Below are 23178 nucleotides of genomic sequence, written 5' to 3' on the forward strand. Positions count from 1 at the left end.
TGGAACGCTATACCACATCAGGTAACTGATGCAAGCAGTAGAGTCAGATTTGAAAAAAACAGGTAAAAATACACCTTATGGAACAGCGGGAACTGTGAAGAGACACACAAAGGTACAGACACACACATAAACACACCGGCTTTAGCACACGCACGTACTTTGTAATATTGTTGTACAGTATATTCGGAAAGTATTCAGATCCCTTGACTCTTTCCATATTTTGTTACAGTACGTTACAGCCTTATTCTAAAATTGATTAAATTATTTTTTTCAAGTCCGAGCTCTGGCTGGGCCACTCAAGGACATTTAGACTTGTCCCCATTTAGAGACTTGTCCCGAAACCACTCTTGAGTTGTGTGCTTAGGGTTGTTGTCCTGTTGGAAGGTTAACCTTTGCCCCAGTCTGAGATCCTGAGCGCTCTGGAGCAGGTTTTCATCAAGGATCTCTCTGTACTTTGCTCTGTTCATCTTTTCCTCAAACCTGACAAGTCTCACAGTCTCTTCCGCTGAAAAACATCCCCACAGCATGATGCTGCCACCACCATGCTTCACCGTAGAGATGGTGCCATGTTTCCTCCAGACATGACCCTTGGCATTCAGGCCAAAGAGTTCAAACTTGGAGAATTTTGTTTATTTTTGGTCTGAGTCACTTTTGGTGACTTTTGGAAAACTCCAAGTGCGCTGTCATGTGCCTTTTACTGAGGAATGGCTTCCGTCTGGCCCGAGATGGTTGTCCTTCTGGAAGGCTCTCCCATCTCCACAGAGGAACTCTAGAGCTCTGCCAGAGTGACCTTTGGGTTCTTGGTCATCTCCCTGACCGAGGCCTTTCTCCCCCGAATGCTCAGTTTGGCCGGGCAGTCAGCTCTAGGAAGAGTCTTGGTGGTTCTAAACTTGGAGGCCAATATGTTCTTGGGAACCTTCAATGCTGCAGAAATGTTTTAGTACCCTTCCCCAGATCTGTGCCTCGACACAATCCTGTCTCTGAGCTCTACCGACAATTCCTTCGACCTCATGGCTTTTTGCACTGACATGCACTGTCAACTGTGGGACCTTATATAGACAGGTGTGGGCCTATCCAAATCATGTCCAATCAATTGAATTTACCACAGGTGGACCCCAATCAAGCTGTAGAAACATCTGAAGGATGATCAATGGAAATAGGATGCACCTGAGCTCAATTTTGAGTCTCATAGTAAAGGGTCTGAATACTTATTTCAATAATAATGACAAAGCGAAAACAAACCTGTTTTCGCTTTGTCATTATGAGGTATTGTGTGTAGATTGAAGAGGAAAAACAATATTGAATCCATTTTAGAATAAGGCTGTAACGTAACAAAATGTGGAAAAGTCAAGGGGTCCGAATACTTTCTGAATGCACTGTATGGCGGTATTATATGGGGATCCCTAATAAATACAAATACAAACAGTTATTTCCCGTCGTTATTTTAATACAATATAGAATTTATTAGAATACATGATATGCTGTCAATAGTAAACAGCTACTGAGCTACTTGTTGTAAGCCTATTTTGACCTTTTTATTTAACTAGGCAAGTCAGTTAAAAACAAGTTCGGATTTACAATGACAGCCTATGAACAGTGGGTTAACTGCCTTGTTCAGGGGCAGAACGACAGATTTTGAACTTGGGGATTCAATCTAGTAACTTTTTGGTTTCTGGTCCAACGCTCTAACCACTAGGCTTGGCTACTATGCCATAACCCTTTCCCTTTTAATTGTTTTCCAGTGGTAAAGGGCTAAAAAACGCAGCTATAGCTATTTAAAGAAAAAAATTGCGTTGGAATATTATGTATTTCATAGACAAATGTATTTTGTAGAATTGCCCTCAAGAGTTGTTACACACAACAGCATGGGGCCTTGTATGTCAATGCAGCAATTTGTGCATGATGTGCCTGTATGAAATCTTATTAAGATAGGGTCATATAGGACCACATCAACAGTGTACACAACTACTGTAGAACTTATAATTTCTCAAGGTTGTATACTGTGTGGTATAAGATCATATTTCTGATGTTTACATGAGAGAGGGTTTACAGTCTGCAGGTAGTGTGCTACTAGCCTGGGGCGTCAGCCTCTTTGAGTTATCAGCCTGACTTAAGAACCATCTTAATTACTCTCCCACACACACCTCTAATCTGTCATTGTCAGTTGAATCAGGACTGTGCAACCCAAGCAATAATATGAATTGACCCAAACCAGCAGCCCATTGATTACTTCTCACTCTTGGTCCAGTGCTATGTCTGTCAAGGGACGGCGAGACAGGAAGGCAATATAGTTAATGTGAGGCAAAAACTGAGTCACATTGTTTACCTCTAAGATGACAGGTAAATGTATTAAAGAGGAAATATGGGCTTCGTCCATGGGCTGCCAAATGACAGTCTGTTTGTACTTAACAAGGAAAGCAAGCCCACTGTCAAACTATCTAATCTGTTCAGGTGTTACAGGTGTCATCTGCCTGCCACTTTATGAACACTCCATACCATAGCCTTACCAGTCCTCTTATAATGAATTCTTCTCCCATGCTGCTCTGTGGTTTTGCCGCTGCAGCTCAGTCTTTCACCTTATTGTCACTCATTGCAATTTTTGATTGGCTAACAAACTCGATTGGCCACAGTATAGGCTAAATAAAGGCATGTTTAGTATTCTTTTGAAGGTTTCATCATGATGACTAAGCGTTTATAACAACGTTTAATATAGACCCACCACTTGCACTATCAGTAATGAAATAGTTATGTCAAAAAAACTGTCACATTAAACCACATTTAAGTGTAATTAATTGAATTGATTAAAAACAAAAACAAATACATTTGAATTGCAGGATAGATTTGTGTTGTACAGTAGCAATTAGCTTTGTCTGCAGTGGGGGTTTGATTGAATGTCTACATCAAAACACTTTGCTGCAAACTCCTCTTACTCATATCACCATCCCTCTTGAAGTTCATCCCTTTGCAACTCTTGTCACAGGGAAGGAGGACTCTCTATCCTCTTTTCCTCCTCTTTTCCTCCATCCTCATCTTCCCCAGACCTGACGTGTCCTTTATTCACCCAGAACACTGAGGCCTCTCCACATTGTTAATTTAATTTCACCAAGTGAAGCCCATTGATTTCTCCTCACAGAAGCCTGAAACAGAATGAATGGAAAATAGTTTTCACTAACAGGGTTATTTGGACTCATTTGTTGTCTCATTGATGACAGTGGCTGTCATTTACATTTACGACATTTTGGCAGGGTAGGCAGTCGAAGGCCAGTGTGGGACATCTCTGGTATCTGAAAACACACATTACATACTCAGTGTTAACTAAAAACACTTAACAAAAAGTCGCAAGTGATGTAAAGTCAGAGAGTTTGTGTTTGTGTAATATTTACATGATGCATTATGCTTGTTTATGCTCAGTGGTCCGACAAGGACCCATCCCAAAGCATCTATGTCTGCTCCTTAAATGAGAATTGACTTTCCTTCACCTCAAAAGCCGGATCCTCAAATGCATGTATATACAACATGCCTCAGAGGAAGGCTAACTGCTGCTGTTTAAATAGATATCAATAAAGGAAAACAGGACAGGCTTAGGGATGGTGTGGGAAAGAATAGTATGTCTAGACCTAATAACAGCACAACACAGTGTTATTAGAAAGCAGCATGAGTTATGACCTGTGAGCACTAAGATGACATCCATCAATTTAGGAGTTTTATTGGAAAATGTAGATAAGCTATGCTGCTGCAGTGGGAGATGTAAATGGTTTATTTAGCATAGTAGTTGTGGTTGAGCAGGCAGGAGAGGGGAGGAGGATAGTTGAGTTAGGAAGGGAAAGGGTGGGCCTGTTTGACAAAGGCACTGTTGGAGGATCTATGGCTGATTTCCCCAGCCTGAGAGCAGGCCTGTCTTAACTCTGGTAATTGGGTTGGTATTGGGGAAGTTGGATTAGCTTGTTCACATGTTATTAGTCTTCAGGTGGACAAGCAGACAGTCACATGTTATGTTACAAGAGTTCAGTTGGTAGAGGAAGGAGTCTATTGAGTTGAGAGAATAATGTGTTTTTCAGTGGACTTGTTTGGTCATATTGTTAAAGTTGGATGTGAATAGTTATGACTTTGGAACTGTGAGTGATTTGTGTTGCCCTGCTGTCATGAATCTATTAGTTTGACTAAACAATAAGTAGTATTTAAATTCAAGGGGGTATTTTTTTTTCTCCACATGTTTTAATTGGCTGTTTTCCATTCAATTAATTTGAACCACTTCACATTTAGGCTTTTCTTTTTTTTGTCTCCAATAAATGTTTGGTGGTATGGTGACAAACAAACATGACTGAACGTCTTATCACAGCATCACATATTCCATTAAAAACAACATTGACAGGACAAGAATGTTCCCATTAGTATTTCAGTAGGTTGTTTCATATTTTTCCACAGTTGCTAGAACTTTCTAATTTGACTTTTTTTCAGAGTGATTTTCAACAAAGTTTTGAAAGCTTTGCATAATCTAAATAGGCTGAAGTAGTGTGGAGGGAAATGGTTCAGAAACCATATCATGGATCCCAGAGAACAAGCAAATCACTCTGTTCCTTCAAGCCTTTTAGATGGTAAAAGGTATGTTAAAAATTGTTGATCTACAGTACATTTCACAATAAACAATATAACGACAAAAACACCTGGAAGACTTTTGAAGCAGAAGTTCAAACTAGACACAAAAATGTTTTACTCCAAAGCTGTGAAATATTGTTCATTTGAATGTAATTGTGAATCACTATGACAGACATGTTGGTTTCATCTTAAATCCCAAATCTGCATTTATTTAAATGTGTTCAGTGCAGTGAGGATTGTCACTGTATAATACATCAGGATGTGCAGGCTTCAAGTATTAGACTACTGTTACTGTCTGCTGCCTCCCTCCTCTCAAGAGTCTGTTTGCAAAAAAAGGCTCTTCCAGTTTTTAGCGGGTGCAGCCAAAATGCCTGGCTATCTTCCCAAGCTGGCCTCATCAAATATACAGTATCTAGGACACCTAATCACCCAGCAGTTATGTAAACTCAGGAAATGATTTGTTCCAAATTGACCTGCGTTCTCTTTCATTCCCACACCATCTCAACAAGATTTTAACAGTTTATTTTATTCATGTTTAAAAAAAGATGCGTCACCACAAAGGATCTTCAAAAGGACAAAGATGCTTTGGTTGTCATGTCTTCCGTCTGTCTGATAAAAATGATAATAATGTTAAAATGTGATCTGTATTGCCATTTTGTTTTGATCTTTTTTGTTTGGAGACCTGAGGCTACCATATAGCCTTTAATGTGCTACAAATGTGCCATTTTCCAGCTCCCTACCAATGTGCACTGTCTTATAATGAGGGCTTAAGACACAGAGTCATCACCAGACTGGTAATTAAATCATTTCACAGCACATAACAGACTGTGGGCTGGAATGGCTGGCTCGCCATACGGAGGTGATGACTTGTGAGAGAGGGCGAGGCGTTAGTGTTGCTATGTTGTGGTGTCAGATAATATCCCAGACTCTTACAAGTACCAGAGATACAGGCTTGATTTACCTGTTCAGACATCAACAGTCTTGTTGTTTTCATTGATACAATTGAAATTATTTTACTGACATCACATGCTAGATTAGATACATTTCTGTCACTTAAACCAGATGAAATCAGTTAACTATATCCTGTCTGGTTTTGTATGTCATTTCAGAGCATTTCAAATCGCTCACAACTCCAGTAGTTCTAGGTTTGTCCAGAACCTACCACTTTGGAGATTGAGGTCTTGTATCACCAGAGTAGTCGACCCCCATAGATACTGGTAACTAACCCAAGATAGTTAATCCGCGTCAATGGGAGCAAATAAGCACAGTGGGCAGAACATGCAAGGAGGTGAGCAGAGCCAAACACGAGCTGGCGAGATCTAATTGCCGTGTTTTAGTATGTATTTTCATACTTCTGTTAGGGAACGCCTACTCTGTGAAGTGTGCGTGTGCAATAAATCAATTTGCCCTTGCCATCCTTCTAAACAACGCCATTTTTTTTTAACTTTGGCAAAGGGCCAAGTTTACAAAATGTAGTACACTCTATTCATGACATATTCTTTTCATACCCCATGTGAACTACTTGGGTTTCCCCTTTTATCTATGGTACTCCTTTCATAACTCATAGTGAAATATTTGATTTAAATAACAAACATGAACTATGGTTGAAGGCTCCAGTACTAGGTTTAAGACAGATCTCCAGCTCCAGGTGGCCTTAATTAGGCAGAGATTGTATTATGTTAACTTCACTATATCACTCACAGCCCTTTGTGGTCAAACATCTGCAGGAGGAACATTTCTGTTACAGTTCTGAGGAAAATGTGACCCGGGGAGGGATTTGGTGAACACACCCACCACACCCCACTGGGTTAGGATGAAGATAGGATTTGGTGAACACACACACCACACCCCTCTGGGTTAGGATGAGGATAGGATCAGCTACAAATGACTGTCTGTCATTTACAGGGACATAAACCTGCCACAGAACTTCTCTATGGCATATGAAGGGCTTTGTGTCACTTACTGTATGTAGACTAGGATTGGGGTCAATCAAATTCTAAATCAATCCTTGAATTGACTCATGAAGTGGAGAATTTATGTTGAATTCAATTCAAATTTCAACCATCAAGTTATGGAATTGGAATTGAATTGGAATTGTAAAGACATTTAATCTTTGGAATAAAAATAAAAAAAACTCCAGGATTATTTTTCCATAATTTCAATTTGTATTTCTTTATTTCCAATACAGCTAGGCTGACTGAAGAGTGACATGATCAGCCTGAGGGAATTGAATTGGAATTTGTGGAATTTTGGGGGATAATATTGAATTTGGAATATAATTCTTAGAATGTACAGTTGAAGTCGGAAGTTTAAATACACTTAGGTTGGAGTCATTAAAACTCGTTTTTCAACCACTCCACAAATTTCTTGTTAACAAACTCTAGTTTTGGCGAGTCGGTAAGGACATCTACTTTGTGCGTGACACAATACATTTTTCCAACAGTTGTTTACAGACAGATTATTTAACTTATAATTCACTGTATCACAATTCCAGTGGGTCAGAAGTTCACACACACTAAGATCACTGTGCCATTAAACAGCTCCGAAAATTCCAGAAAATTATGTCATGAAGCTCAGAAGCTTTTAATAGGCTAATTGACATAATTTGAGTCAATTGGAGGTGTAACTGTGGATGTATTTCAAGGCCTACCTTCAAACTCAGTGCCTCTTTGCTTGACATCATGGGACAATCAAAAGAAATCAGTTAAGACCTCAGAAAAAAAGATTGTAGACCTCCACAAGTCTGGTTTATCCATGGGAGCAATTTCCAAATGCCTGAAGGTACCACGGTCATCTGTACAAACAATAGTATGCAAGTATAAACACCATGGGTGTAAGGCGTCTAGGTGTAGCAGGTAAGGCGGAGTCAGGCGCAGGTCACAGAGATGAGTAATAAATGTAACTTTACTCAAAAAAACTAATATTCCAAGAAGGAACATAATCAAGCTCACAAACGAGACCAACTTATAATGAACAAACATGCTCAAAACCATGGGGGACACAGAGGGTTAAATAAGGAACATATAATTATGGGAATGGAAACCAGGTGTGTACAATGAAGACAAAACAAATGGAAAATGAAAAGTGGATCGGTGGCAGCTAGAAAACCAGTGACATCAACCGCCGAACGCCGCGGAGGAACCTCCCGCACCTCAGATTCCTGGAGTGGACCAGCCACCACCAGCCTGAGGAGAGACACATGGAACGAGGGGTTAATACGATAATCAGGGGGAGCTGTAACCTGTAACAAACCTCGTTCAGTCTCCTCAGGACTTTAAATGGCCCCACAAACCGCGGACCCAGCTTCCGGCAGGTCCCCCGGTGCGAACACTGAGGCCTCACTGCGGTGGCGGTCAGCGCTCGCCTTCTGCTGCCTTATGGCCTGTTGCAGGTGCACATGGGCGGCGTCCCAGGTCTCCTCCGAGCGCCTAAACCATTCATCCACCGCAGGTGCCTCGATCTGGCTCTGATGCCACGGTGCCAGAACTGGCTGATAACCTAGAATGCACTGGAAAGGAGATAGGTTAGTGGAGGAGTGGCGGAGTGAATTTTGGGCCATCTCTGCCCAGGGGATGAAAGCCGCTCACTCCCCTGGCCGGTCCTGGCAATAGGACCGCAGAAACCTACACACATCCTGGTTAACTCTTTCCACCTGCCCGTTGGGGTGAAAACCTGAGGTGAGGCTGACACCCAGACGTTCCATAAACGCCCTCCAGACCCTGGACGTGAAATGGGGTCCCCGATCAGAAACGATCAGAAACGATGTCCTTAGGCACCGGACTACGTGGGTGAACAGGGCCTCCACAGTCTGTAGGGCCGTAGGGAGACCGGGCAAAGGAAGGAGATGGCAGGATCCACAACAACCAGGATTGTGGTGTTTCCCTGTGACGGAGGAAGATCCGTCAAGAAATCCACCGAAAGTTGTGACCACGGCCATTGTGGAACGGGTAGGGGTTTTAATTTCCCCCTGGGCAGGTGTCTAGGTGCCTTGCACTGGTAGCACACCGAGCAGGAGGAAACATATACCCTCACGTCCTTAGCCAATGTGGACGATCAGTACTTTCCACTAAGACCGCGCACTGTCCGACCAATGCCAGGATGACCAGAGGAGGGTGATGTGTGGGCCCAATAGATCAAACGGTCACGGACAGCAGACGGAACATACAGACACCCAGCTGGGTGGGAGTGGGCTCTGTACGTAACGCACGCTCGATGTCTGCATCCAGCTCCCACACCACCGATGCCACCAGGCAAGAAGCCGGATGTATTGGAGTGGGATCCATGGGCCGCTCCTCTGTGTCATACATCCAGGACAATGCGTCTCCCTTTGCGTTTTGGGAACATGGTCTGTAGTATATGGTGAAAACAAAATGGGTGAAAAACATGGCCCACCTTGCCTGGCGAGGGTTCAGTCTCCTCGCCGCCCGGATGTACTCCAGATTGCGGTGTTCAGTCCAGATGAGAAAAGGGTGTTTAGCTCCCTCAAGCCAATGCCTCCACGCCTTCAGAGCCTTTACAGCCAACAGCTCCCGGTCCCCCACATCATAGTTTCGCTCCGCCGAGCTGAGCTTCTTTGAAAAGAAGGCACAGGAGCGGAGCTTTGTTGGCGTACCCGAGCGCTGAAACAGCACAGCTCCTATCCCAGCCTCGGATGCGTCCACCTCCACTATGAATGCCAAGGAGGGATCGGGATGAGCCAGGACGGGAGCTGAGGTAAACAGAGCCCTCAGATGACATAAAGCCCTGTCCGCCTCAGTCGCACTGGTTCCCCCTTCAGCAGTGAGGTAATGGGAGCCGCTACCTGACCAAAGCCCCGGATAAACCTCCGGTAGTAGTTGGAAAACCCTAAGAACCGCTGCACTTCCTTTACCGTGGTTGGAGTCGGCCAATTACGCACGGCTGAAATGCGGTCACTTTCCATCTGCACCCCAGACGTGGAAAATCGGTACCCTAGGAAGGAGACGGACTGTTGGAAGAACAGACATTTCTCAGCCTTGACGTACAGGTCATGCTTCAACAGTCGACCAAGCACCTTGCGCACCAGGGACACATGCTTGGCGCGTGTAGCGGAGTATATCAGAATGTCGTTGATATACACCGCTACACCCTGCCCATGCAGGTCCAGGAAAATCTCATCTACGTGTACGTGCCTGGAAGACTGATGGAGCATTCATCAACCCGTATGGCATGACGAGGTACTCATAGTGCCCAGAGGAGGTACTAAATGATGTCTTCCACTCGTCCCCCTCCCGGATACTCACCAGATTGTAAGCGCTCCTGAGATCCTATTTTATAAAGAAGCGCGCCCCGTGCATTGACTCGATCGCACTGGCTATGAGAGGCAGCGGGTAGCTGTACCTCACAGTGATCTGATTGATACCTCGATAGTCAATACACGGACGCAGACCTCCATCCTTCTTCTTCACGAAAAATAAACTTGAGGACGCAGTTGAAGTGGAAGGCCGAATGTATCCCTGCCCCAGAGATTCGGAGACATATGTTTCCATAGCCGCCATCTCCTCCTGTCACAGGAGGATACACGTGACTCCTGGGAAGTGCTGCGTCTACCAGGAGATTTATCGCACAATCCCCCCGTCGATGGGGTGGTAGTTGATTCGCCTTCTTCTTACAGAAGGCGAGAGCCAAATCGGCATATTCTGAGGGGATGTGCACGGTGGAGACCTGGCCTGGACTCTCCACCGTAGTCGCACTGATGGACACACCTACACACCTCCCTGAGCACTTACGTGACCATCCCTTGAGAGCCCTCCATTGCCACGAATTAGTGGGGTCATGATGGGCCAACCAGGGTAGGCCCAGCACCACGGGAAACGCAGGAGAATCTTTAAGGAAGAGACTAATTCTCTCCTCATGACCCTCCTGCGTAACCATGCATAGTGGAGCGGTGGCCTCCCTAATCAGCCCTGACCCTAATGGTCGACTATCTAAGGCGTGCACAGGGAAGGGCATATCAACAGGAACAATAGGGATCTCAAACTATGTGCAAATGAACGGTCAATAAAGTTCCCAGCTGTGCCTGAATCTACTAGCGCCTTATGCTGGGAATGCAGGGAAAACTCAGGAAATTCTATAAACACAAACATGTGAGCAACAGGGAGCTCTGGATGAGTCTGGTGCCTACTCACCTGGGGTGACACGACAGCCTGCTGCCTCGACTCCCTAAGGAACCTCCCCAGCACCGACCAGCAGTGTGCCCTCTGCGGCCACAGATGGTGCAGGGAATGCCCCCCCCCCCTCCGGTCACCCTATGAGCAGCACCTCCTAGCTCCATAGGTGTCGGAGCGGAGGTGCTGGGGGATGGAACTGACGGACCCCGATCCGGACATCCGCGGGTGGCCAACAGGTCATCCAGCCGGATGGACAGGTCCACCAGCTGGTTGAATGTAAGGGTGGTGTCCCTGCAGGCCAGCTCCAGACGGACATCCTCGCGCAAACTGCACCGGTAATTGTCAATCAAGTCCCTGTCATTCCATCCCGCACCGGTGGCCAGGGTTCGGATGTCCAAAGCAAAGTCCTGTGCACTTCTCGTCCCCTGTCTTCGGTGAAACGATCGTTCCCCAGCCACTCTTTCCTAAAAAAACAAATATTCCAAGAAGGAACATAATCAAGATCATAAACAACTTACAATGAACAAACACGCATAAAACCATGGGGGACACAGAGGGTTAAATAAGGAACATATAATTATGGGAATGGAACCAGGTGTGTACAAAGAAGGCAAAACATATGGAAAATGAAAAGTGGATCGGTGGCGGCTAGAAAACCGGTGACGTCGACCGCCGAACGCTGCCCGAATAAGGAGAGGGACCAACTTCGGCGGAAGTCGTGACAATGGGACCACGCAGCCGTCATACCGCTCAGGAAGGAGACGCGTTCTGTCTCCTAGAGATGAATGTACTTTGGTGCGAAAAGTGCAAATCAATCCCAGAACAACAGCACAGGACCTTGTGAAGATGCTGGAGGAAACAGGTACAAAAGTATCTATATCCACATTAAAACGAGACCTATATCGACATAACCTGAAAAGCCGCTCAGCAAGGAAGAAGCCACTGCTCCAAAACCGCCATAAAAAAGCCAGACTACGGTTTGCAACGGCACATGGGGACAAAGATCGTACTTTTTGGAGAAATATCCTCTTGTCTGATGAAACAAAAATATAACTGTTTGGCCATAATGACCATCGTTATGTTTGGAGGAAAAAAGGGGATGCTTGCAAGCCGAAGAATACCATCCCAACCTGTGAAGCACGTGGGTGGCAGCATCATGTTGTGAGGGTGCTTTGCTGCAGAAGGGACTGGTGCACTTCACAAAATAAATGGTATCATGAGGTGGGAAATTATGTGGATATGTTGAAGCAACATCTCAAATCATCAGTTAAAGCTAAAGCTAAGTTAAAGCTTGGTTGCAAATGGGTCTTCTAATGGACAATGACCCCAAGCATACTTCCAAAGTTGTGGCAAAATGGCTTAATGACAACAATGTCAAGGTATTAGAGTGGCCATCACAAAGCCCTGACCTCAGTCCCATAGAACATTTGTTGGTAGAACTGAAAAAGCATGTGCGAGCAAGGAGGCCTACAAACCTGACTCAGTTACACCAGCTCTGTCAGGAGGAATGGGCCAAAATTCATCCAACCTATTGTGGGAAGCTTGTGGAAGGCTATCCGAAACGTTTGACCCGAGTTAAACAATTTAAAGGCAATGCTACCAAATACTAATTGGGTATATGTAAACTTCTGACACACTGGGAATGTAATGAAAAAAATAAAAGCTGAAATAAATAATTCTCTCTCCTATTATTCTGACATTTCACATTCTTAAAATAAAGTGGTGATCCTGACTGACCTAAAACAGGGAATTTTTACTAGGATTGAATGTCAGGAATTGTGAAAAATGTAGTTGGCTATGGTTTATGTAAACTTCTGACTTCAACAGTACCTAACATTGGAATTTAAATATTTCTGAATTCAAAGATTGACCTTGAATTGGAATGAAATTAAAATGAATTTAGAGGGATAGGGAAATAATTGTATTTGTGGAATTAACTCTTGCTTGTTGAATTAAGTTATGTTATATGGATCTTTAATATTGTCAAAAAGAACCTGAGACACATTTCCCTCAATGACTGACTGCATGTTTAATGACACCCTGCATCTCCGGGGAAGCCACCTGCTGCCTGTCAGTCAGTCCAACTGTTGAACATCTAACTGACATTATTATGCAAACCCTCAAACCTTGATCCTATGTACTGTAGGCTTACTGGGCTATTTATGTATGTACATATTCAAGTAAGGAATTCTGTATAAACATACTATTAGTGTGATGGATGGTATGGATGGTATTCCTTGTCCAGCCATTATGTATAATCATGTCTAATGATTCCCCAGATTGTGGCAGACACCAGACACAGACTAAATGCATGTTTGTTTTTTGTCTCCTGCCATTGTTCTTTGTGTGGGTAGGTCACCTCTGAATATTCATCACTTCTCATGTCATCAACACCGACACTGAAATCTGCAGCAAAACATCTCAGACGGTCGTCCCCTTCAGACTCTACACATTACTGTACATTCTCAGCCCCAGGCCAGCCCAGCTATCAGACATTTACAATGGCATAATTATGTAGCATTAAGCCATCACTTTGACATATCAGCCAGACACGGTATGCATAACGGCCGCGGAGGCCTGCTTCATTTACTCTGTCTTCAGATTGTCAGAATGGCCTCTAAGAGAACGTTGTGTTTCTCTCTGGATGTAATTAGAATCTGTATTTATGGAACCAATCAAACCTTCAGTCAGAGGAAGAGGGGCCCATTTGAAGGTGACACCAGGATGCATCAGGCCCATATTGCAGACATTTACTGTCAGCAGCCTTTTAGACGGGCCATCTACTCCTCTCACAGCCTTTTAAATCATCATCAATCCAGCCAATTGCCTGTTAGTTCACATGACATGTAGCCTTTATGGATCCCACTAATACAGCAGCACTTACAGACCCCCAGAGTGACATTGACTCTGCCAGGGTGTCTGTGGTTTCTTCTAAACCCACAGCAGAGCAGTGACGTCAATGTCTGTGGTGCTGCTTGTTATATTGACTGGAACTCTTGTGTGTTAGCTTGGTCGTGATGCTACTTAGTGCCTACTGTATTACATTTTGGTATGTTTCCTCTTCACCTTGTCAGAGGAACTCTCTGTTACCTGCTAGTTGATTGGTCTGTGAGTCTACAGTATTCTGTCAGCCTGTCTGAGTGGCTGCTTGTTAGCCTGTGTTTGCCACTGCGCTCTGGCTGCTCCACCTCTCATTGTGATTGTTCACTCTTCTTGACTTTCCATGGCAGTGGCGTGTATTTATGGATGCCAACAGAAGCCAGGCTTCCCTAAAAAAATGACTAAAAATAAAGAAAAAAAATCATATAAAATAATTTATCTTTCATCTCTCTGTGTTTTCATAATTTTCCTTCAATTCACAAGAGGCTGAATGTATCTCACCGGAGAAAGCATCTGAGCGAGCGAAACAGCGCCCCTCTGTCTCTGTCTCTGTATGTATAAGCCATGATGCTGTCTGGTCAAAAAGAGTATGACATTGTTGCCGCCCATAACATTGAGTGCAAGGGAATCCAGCAATCATTTGGTCTCCCTTGATCAAATTATAGCCAATCAGCGATGAGCTAATCTGAGTGAGCTCAACTGTGAATGGTCCTGGCGCACGAAAAAAAGTGTAAAGGGAAGCCAGTCTGGTTTTGGCTTCACTCCTATCACATCGCATCGAGAGAAATACCTCATTGACAGAAACAACTTGAATTGTTGCATCTTGTTATGTTGTTTTCATCCAGTGGCTAGCTAGCTAAAATGACTCATGGATGGAGATAGGAATTTGGACATGTGTTTTTACTTCATTCTCCGTACTGGTCAATGATTATAATGGCGACTCTGATCCAACCATAAATTCATACATTGTGCCCCTGGACTGAGATGATGGAAGCTCAATATGTAGCTAGATGTACAGTATCAGTCAAACGTTTGGACACACCTACTCATTCAAGGGTTTTACTACATTGTAGAATAATAGTGAAAACTTTAAAGCTATGAAATAACACGTATGGAATAATGTAGTAACCAAAAAGTGTTAAACAAATCAAAATATATTTATTGTTTGAGATTCTTTACAGTAGCCATCAGTAGCCATTGCCTTAATGACAAGTTTGCACACTCTTGGCATTCTCTCAACCAGCTTCATGAGGTAGTCACTTGAAATGCATTTCAATTAACAGATGTGCCTTGTTAAAAGTTAATTGGTGGAATTTCTTTCCTTCTTAATGTGTTTGAGTCAATCAGATGTTTTGTGACAAGGTAGGGGTGGTATACAGAAGATAGACATATTTGGTAAAAGACCAAGTCCATATTATGGCAAGAACAGCTCTAATAAGTAAAGAGAAACAACAGTCCATCATTGCTTTAAGACATGAAGATGAGTCAATACGGAAAATTTCAAGAACTTTGAAAGTTTCTTCAAGTGATGTTGCAAAAACCATAAAGCGCTATGATGAAACTGGCTCTCTTGAGGACCGCCAAAGGAATGGAAGACGCAGAGTTACCTATGTTGCAGAGGATAAGTTCAGCCTCAGAAATTGCAGCCTAAATACATGCTTCACGGAGTTCAAGTAACAGACACATCTCAACATCAACTATTCAGAGGAGACTGCATGAATTAGGCCTTCATGGTCAAATTGCTGCAAAGAAACCACTACTAAAGGACTCCAAAAAGAAGGAGTGACTTGCTTGGGCCAAGAAACACGAGCAAAGAACATTTGACCGGTGAAAATCTGTCCTTTGGTCTGATGAGTCCAAATTTGAGATGTTGGGTTCGAACTGCCATGTCTTTGTGAGACGCATATTAGGTGAACGGATGATCTCTGCATGTGTGGTTCCCATCGTGAAGCATGGAGGAGGAGGTGTGATGTTTTGGGGGTGCTTTGCTGGTGACACTGTCAGTGATTTATTTAGAATTCAAGGCACACTTAACCAGCATGGCTACCACACCATTTTGCAGCAATATGCCATCCCATCTGGTTTGCACTTAGTGGGACTATCATTTGTTTTTCAACAGGGCAATGACCCAACACACCTCCAGGCTGTGTAAGGGCTATTTGACCAAGAAGGAGAGTGATGGAGTGCTGCATCAGATGACCTGGCCTCCACAATAACCTAACCTCAACCCAATTGAGATGGTTTGGGATGAGTTGGACCACAGAGTGAAGAAAAAGCAGCCAACAAGTGTTCAGCATATGTGGGAACTCCTTCAAGACTGTTGGAAAATCATTCCAGGTGAAGAGAATGCCAAGAGTGTGCAAAGCTGTCATCAAGGCAAAGGGTGGCTACTTTGAAGAATATAAAATTGATTCGATGTGTCATTTCATAGTTGTGATGTCTTCACTATTATTCTACAATTTAGAAAACCGTAAAAATGAAGAAAAACCCTTGAATGAGTAGATGTATCCAGACTTTTGACTGGTACTGTAGAAGGTTCATGTTAACTAGCTAATGTTGCCCATGAAAGGAAGTTAGGCTAGCAAGCAAGCATTTCAGCCAGGTAGCCTAGGACCTAAAAAATGTAAGCGTGCACTGTATGACGGAGTGATAGACCATTTTGTGAACATGAGAGGAGAATAGCGTTGGTGTTTCTCTACAAGTAGGGTAGGTCAACATTTTTTCTACTTGCACAAATGCACGCACACACAAGTTTGTATCATTCACAACTAAAGTTGCCAAATAACTCTAAATCTAGCAAATAGGACATGTTTCAAATGTTCACTTTTATGTTCAACATAGCCACTTCATAGCCACTTCACTCGCTCCTTAATGGTACTCTTCCTATTTTATTCAGCTAAGATCAATTCTTATTGCATTGGACTTATAAGCATATCTTGTCAGCTAAATGAACAAGCCTACAGCCTATGGCAGGGAGCATCGCCAGATAGCCTACTGTAGGCCTATGTTAACTCATTATGTTCTTCTAAAATACTTTTTCTTCATATCACAATGTTTCTTTAGACCTGACTCTTTTGCATGACAATAACTGGCTAACAAAATGTAATGACCACCACAGCCCGAGGGTTAACCTGCAGAGCCTTTCTCTAACACACACACACACACACGCACGCACGCACGCACGCACGCATGCACGCACGCACACGCACACACGCACACAAAATCTGAACCATGGACAGCCACATCATATTTAGCTTACATTGATTGGACTAAACAGTTTTTGGTATCTTTTAATTGTCACTGTATTAGACTAAGCATAGGTGATTTCATGATGTTGAAATGTTGAAGTTGAAATGGTGATGGAGTAGTGGAGGCAGCTCCTGTTTTGTTTGCTACTTGCGGTAACTCTCCATGGTTCTAAATCAATAGTTGTTTAGTAATCCCAAAATGCCGGAAACATTAACTTGCTTGACCATGCTGTAGGTCATGTAACTATTTGTTTAGATGCAATATGCTTTGTGGACATCACCAGACAGAGGTTGCTCTCCAGTTTTGTGAAAAAACAAAGGTGTGGTTGAATTTATTTTGCCACTGTGTCTTCTTATTGTCTCGGCCTTGGTCCTATATATCACGGTGTTAAGGCATACGAACTAACAGGTTATAGAGCAGACAACACAATTATCACAACATGTAGGTTGTAATATGTTTTTTTTCTGGCTTGTCTTCCCCAGTGATTTTACCCACACACTGCTACTGCTCTATGGGTGGTGCCCTGCCATGCCAAAGGGGGAGATTATACACTCTAATTATACACTCTTCTAATTCCCTGTAAATGGATTAACAGAACCCCCCTCATCCCCTTTTTTCTCCTTCACTCCACTTCTTGGTGTGGCTTGGCCCTGGCCAATGTGGCACCTATGGGGCAGATGGGGGTCTGGTCCCAGTGGTTCTTACATCTTGCCTGGGCTGGATGGTCCTGGATGATCCTCAGCCCCCCCACCCCCCTGCATGTCCTTCCCCCTGGCTGCTAAACCACAGACCAACCCCATGTATCATTTACAGGCTATTCTTAAAGCCCATCTCTTTCTAATGATTAATCCACTTCAGTTAGATTTAGAAATGATCAAAGGCAAGGCATCAAAGCACTTTATGAAGGTAATTACTCACTCATTAGCCATATGTTTGACAAGTAAACCCTCCCTGGCATTGGATAGCACTCTATTAATCAGAAAGAGATCTGACAAAAGGTGAGGTTAGCTATGATGAAATATACATCCTGTCCTTTCTGCCTGTCAGAGAATCTGTGAAATTACAGTACATAGCTGATGAATTATTGAGCAAGCTGTCATGCAATAGCATGGTTTCCACTTGATATATGATGCGCTTGGACTATATTTTGGGTCAACTTCAGACTGGTTAAAATCTTTGTCACCATATTTCATCCACAGCCTCATGTGTGAGGGTCATCGGAATCAATCTACGACATGCTAAGGGAAATATTTTTCCTGGTGAAAGTCCCCAGGTGTCAACTTCAGCAGCTTGTCATCACCAAATAACAATCTAAATAGATGATGTTAGCCGGCATCTAAACATGAACATGATATCCTCTGTGTTACGAAGACAGCCAGTCCCCCTCTCCTCCCACTCTCCATCTACGACACCACCGCCCCATATTGCAGGCAGATCACCCCAGGCAGCGAGGACAAGACAGGACAGAGGAGGATAAATTACACCCACAAAGCCCAGCCTCTCTCCCATGCCTTCATTTGCACCAGCAATTAATCAGCCATCACTAGAGAGATCCTATGTCAGGCCCAGGATTTTATTAGGGATGTCCTTTATGGGCCTTAATGAGACTTATGTCTTCCTTGAGTATTTCATTTGCAGCACACTGGCTGGCTGCTGTAACCTTGAGGTGAAGAGCTTTTCCACTAAAGTATAGCAGCTCAGCCTTCCTTTCCTTCAGGATATTCCTTTCAAGATGTTCTGACTGCTGGCTTTTCTTCTTTCATTCACTGCATGGCTGGTTGGGTGTTTTAATTAGATAAAGTCTTGTGTCTCCGAGGTGGCTAATTATAGCTGCAATTAGTCAGACTCTCTTTTAATTTTGTGTATTTCCACATTCATCCACATTTCAATTAAATCTAACATTTAAACTTTGCCACGTAATTATTTTGTGCGCTGAGAAAATCTCTGAAATAAACTGTCATGTACAGTATGTTTAATGAGTACGTGAAGGGGTGGAATCAGTCAGAGATGACAGCTGTGCTGCTCGCCTGTCAAGGCTGTAGGTTTCTGAACTAAACTGCTCAAGGCCCCAAACAGAATCGACTTTAAACCTTGTACTAAAGCTGAATAACAGATGAGCAGGTATCTTATCGCTGCTCACAGCTCGTTTCTCTCTGTAGAACAGATCTGCTAGCTCTCTTTAATTACTTCTAGCTCCTAGCGGCTCCTGTTAACTCACAGACAGACCAGACCGGACACCAGACAATTTTTGAAGAAAATCCTTGGAGAGGAAATTAAAATCTTTGTTCCCCCGTTGGCTATTTTCTTCTTCATTCATGAACTTCTCTTTATTACCGTTTGTATATATATTGTAAATTATAACATGGTAAATTGTAACAAGACATAAAATACTTGAAATACTGACATTTTTAAAAGTACCTGCTAATACACTGGCTCTTCAATTTCAGAAGTAAAACATTTTCGCTGTCTCTCTATTCGATTTCCAAAGTATACCATTTTTGTTGAATTTGTGTAAACCATTAAACCAACATATTGTACCTCTTCAAGCCACTCTAATAATTTTTTTAAATGGCCTCCCTTTTTTCTTCCACTTAATTATCCACACTCTAGATTTGAGTCTCCCCTCCCCTGCCTTTGCCATAAAGTCAGATAGTTAATGTTGAGCTAATATGTACATGCCCTGTGCTACCCTGATCATTAAACACAAGTCTCACTGTAGATGTAAGGGTTTTCCTCCTCCTCCTCGTCTGAGGAGTAGAAGCGAGAAGGATCGGAGGACGAATGCGCAGCGTGGTAAGTGTCCATATCGTTTAATAAAACATAAACTGAACACTCAATGAATACAAAACAATAAACGTGAACAAAACCGAAACAGTACTGTGTGGCGAACAAACACAGACACGGACACAATCACCCACCAAACAACAGTCAAACCCAGGCTACCTAAGTATGATTCTCAATCAGAGACAACTAACGACACCTGCCTCTGATTGAGAACCATACTAGGCCGAACACAGAAAACCAACCTAGAAACACAAAACATAGAATGCCCACCCAACTCACGTCCTGACCAACTAAAACAAACAAATAACACAAGAACTAGGGTCAGAACGTGACAGTACCCCCCCCCCCCCCCTCCCAAGGTGCTGACCCCGCCCGCAAAACCTGAACCTATAGGGGAGGGTCTGGGTGGGCATCTGTCCGCGGTGGCGGCTCTGGCGCTGGACGTGGACCCCACTCCACCATAGTCTTAGTCCGCCTCTGTGGCCTCCTAGGAACGCTGACCCTTGCCGCCGATCCTGACCTGGGAACCCTAATAAATAGGCCCACAGGACTGGACTGAGGGGCAGCTCAGGACTGAGGGGTAATTCAGGACTGAGGGGTAGCTCAGGACTGAGGGGTAACTCAGGACTGAGAGGTAGCTCAGGACTGAGAGGTAGCTCAGGACTGAGAGGTAGCTCAGACTGGTTGACGGCTCTGGCAGCTCCTGGCTGGTTGACGGCTCTGGCAGCTCCTGGCTGTGTGACGGCTCTGGCAGCTCCTGGCTGGCTGACGGCTCTGGAAGCTCCTGGCTGGCTGATGGCTCTGGCAGCTCCTAGCTGGCTGACGGCTATGGCAGATCCTGGCTGACTGGCGGCTCCAGGGTGACTGGCGTCTCTGGCGGCTCCTGGCTGGCTGACGGCTCTGGCGGCTCCTGGCTGACTGGTGGCTCTGGCGGCTCCAAGCTGACTGGCGGCTCCATGCTGACTGGTGGCTCTGGCGACTCATGACAGACTGGCGGCTCTGGCGGCTCATGACAGACTGTAAGCTCTGGCGGCTCTGGCGGCTCAGGACAGGCGGGAGACTCTAGCAGCTCTGGACAGGCGGGAGACTCTAGCAGCTCTGGACAGGCGGGAGACTCTAGCAGCTCTGGACAGGCGGGAGACTCTAGCAGCTCAGGCGGGAGACTCTAGCAGCTCTGGACAGGCAGGAGACTCTAGCAGCTCTGGACAGGCGGGAGACTCTAGCAGCTCTGGACAGGCCGGAGACTCTAGCAGCTCTGGACAGGCCGGAGACTCTAGCAGCTCTGGACATGCGGGAGACTCTAGCAGCTCTGGACAGGCCGGAGACTCTAGCAGCTCTGGACAGGCGGGAGACTCTAGCAGCTCTGGACAGGCGGGACACTCTAGCAGCTCTGGACAGGCGGGAGACTCTAGCAGCTCTGGACAGGCGGGACACTCTAGCAGCTCTGGACAGGCGGGAGACTCTAGCAGCTCTGGACAGGCCGGAAACTCTAGCAGTTCTGGACAGGCCGGAGACTCTAGCAGCTCTGGACAGGCGGGAGACTCTGTAGACAAAGGACGGAGAGACAGCCTGGTGCTGGGAGCTGCCACCGGAGGGCTGGTGCGTGGAGGTTTCACTGGATGGACCGGACCGTGAAGGCGTACTGGAGATCTTGAGAACAGGGCTGGCACCATCCGCCCTGGCTGGATCTTCAGTCTAGCCCGGCAGATGTGGGGAGCTGGGATGTAGTGCACCGGGCTAAGCACCCGTACTGGGGACACTGTGCGTTCCACCTCATAACACGGTGCCTGACCAGTACAACGCCCGCCACGGTTAGCACGGCTAGGAGCTCTGTAGCGCTGAGCTGGCACAGGACGTGCAGGGCTAAGAAGGTGCACAGGAGGCCTGGTGCGTGAGGCTATCACAGTCTTCACAAGACGACTAGCACGCACCTCAGGACGAGTGCCGTGCATACTGCTCCAAACCAACAGCTCTCTCTCCTCACTCTCCTCCAATTTCATCAACAACTCCTCGAATGTCTCATAATCTCCCCTCCGTTCACTCTCCTCCAATCTGTCCAACAACTCCTCGACAATCTCAGACTCACCCCTCAACTTCGCCGACTGCTCCATTTCCACCCTGACCGGCTCTAGTTTCCTCCTTGGCTTCTTACGGAAAACAGGGGGAGTTGGCTCAGGTCTGACTCTGCCACACTCTCCCTGTGCCCCTCCCCCAATATATTTTTGGGGCTGCCTCTCGGGCTTCCAGCCGCGCTACCGCGCCAGCTCCTCGTAATGCCGCCTCTCTGCTTTCGCTGCTTCCAGCTCTGCTTTAAGGTGGCGATATTCCCTTGGCCCTGCCCAGGGTCCTTTTCCGTCGAACTCGTCCTCCCATGTCCATTACTCCTTCTTGCGCTGCTCCTGCTGCCGCTGCCTGTTACCACGCCGCTTGGTCCTTGGTGGGTGGGTGATTCTGTAAGGGTTTTCCTCCTCCTCGTCCGAGGAGAAGCGATAAGGATCGGAGGACCAATGCGCAGCTTGGTAAGTGTCCATATTGTTTAATAAAACATAAACTGAACACTCAATGAATACAAAACAATAAATGTGAACAAAACCGAAACAGTACTGTGTGGCGAACAAACACAGACACGGAAACAATCACCCACCAAACAACAGTGAAACCCAGGCTACCTAAGTATGATTCTCAATCAGAGACAACTAACGACACCTGCCTCTGATTGAGAACCATACTAGGCCGAACACAGAAAACCAACCTAGAAACACAAAACATAGAATGCCCACCCAACTCACGTCCTGACCAACTAAAACAAACAAATAACACAAGAACTAGGGTCAGAACGTGACAGTAGAGATGTTACTGACTTTATTCTGGGCAGGCAGTTAGTGTTTTGCTTCACACAATTAACACAACACTCGCTGGAATCCTATGGTCTACAGACTGTATTCATTCAAAACGTAAAGTGTGAGTTTCACAGTCAACACTTAAAACCTTTAAAGCCATTTACAACTTAAATAACACAGGCAACCTTATGAAACTGAAACAAACAATGTGTTATGAGATTCGGGGGGCAAATAAAGCAGAGTGTGTTTGCAGCAGAGCAGCCAACCAGCTGCCAGAGCAGAAATAGCAGGCTATCATTATGGTTGTGCGAAAGGGAACCACCCTGTGTTTTAGTTCATAGTGGAGGTTGTGTAGTGGGTGTGTCTTAGTTTTTCTGATGGAAAGCCATAGACTAAATTAAGCCTTTATGATACAACCATACAAACCCTTCTGAAAGCTTCTACTTCAGACATGAAAATCTTCAAACATAAAAAAATAAAAAAATCTGTCTCAAAGAAAATTAAGTTTTTTGACACTGTTAATTACATTGACATAAGATGATGAAATTCACAGACAAATCCATTTGCTTTGTACATTGCTCATTTGTTTCTAGAGAATTTTAAGGACAAGCTCTCTTAAAAGAGGTGATAGTGGTTGACAAGATCAGTGGAGCTGAAACCTTTGTTGTCTCTCAGCTTATGCTCAGATGTAGGTTCGTCTG

The 23178-nt window shown here is 44.7% G+C and overlaps 1 protein-coding gene across 5 annotated transcripts in view; it reads left to right on the top strand.

Annotated features, from left to right (window-relative positions):
- The window catches only part of LOC110503961 (cell adhesion molecule 1), a 157294-nt gene that overhangs the window by 14727 nt on the left and 119389 nt on the right, over positions 1-23178 (top strand). The window lies entirely within an intron of this gene.

The sequence above is a fragment of the Oncorhynchus mykiss genome, chromosome 24, assembly GCF_057628025.1.
Source record: "Oncorhynchus mykiss isolate SJ-2025 chromosome 24, ASM5762802v1, whole genome shotgun sequence".
In the NCBI taxonomy this organism is placed as follows: domain Eukaryota; kingdom Metazoa; phylum Chordata; class Actinopteri; order Salmoniformes; family Salmonidae; genus Oncorhynchus; species Oncorhynchus mykiss.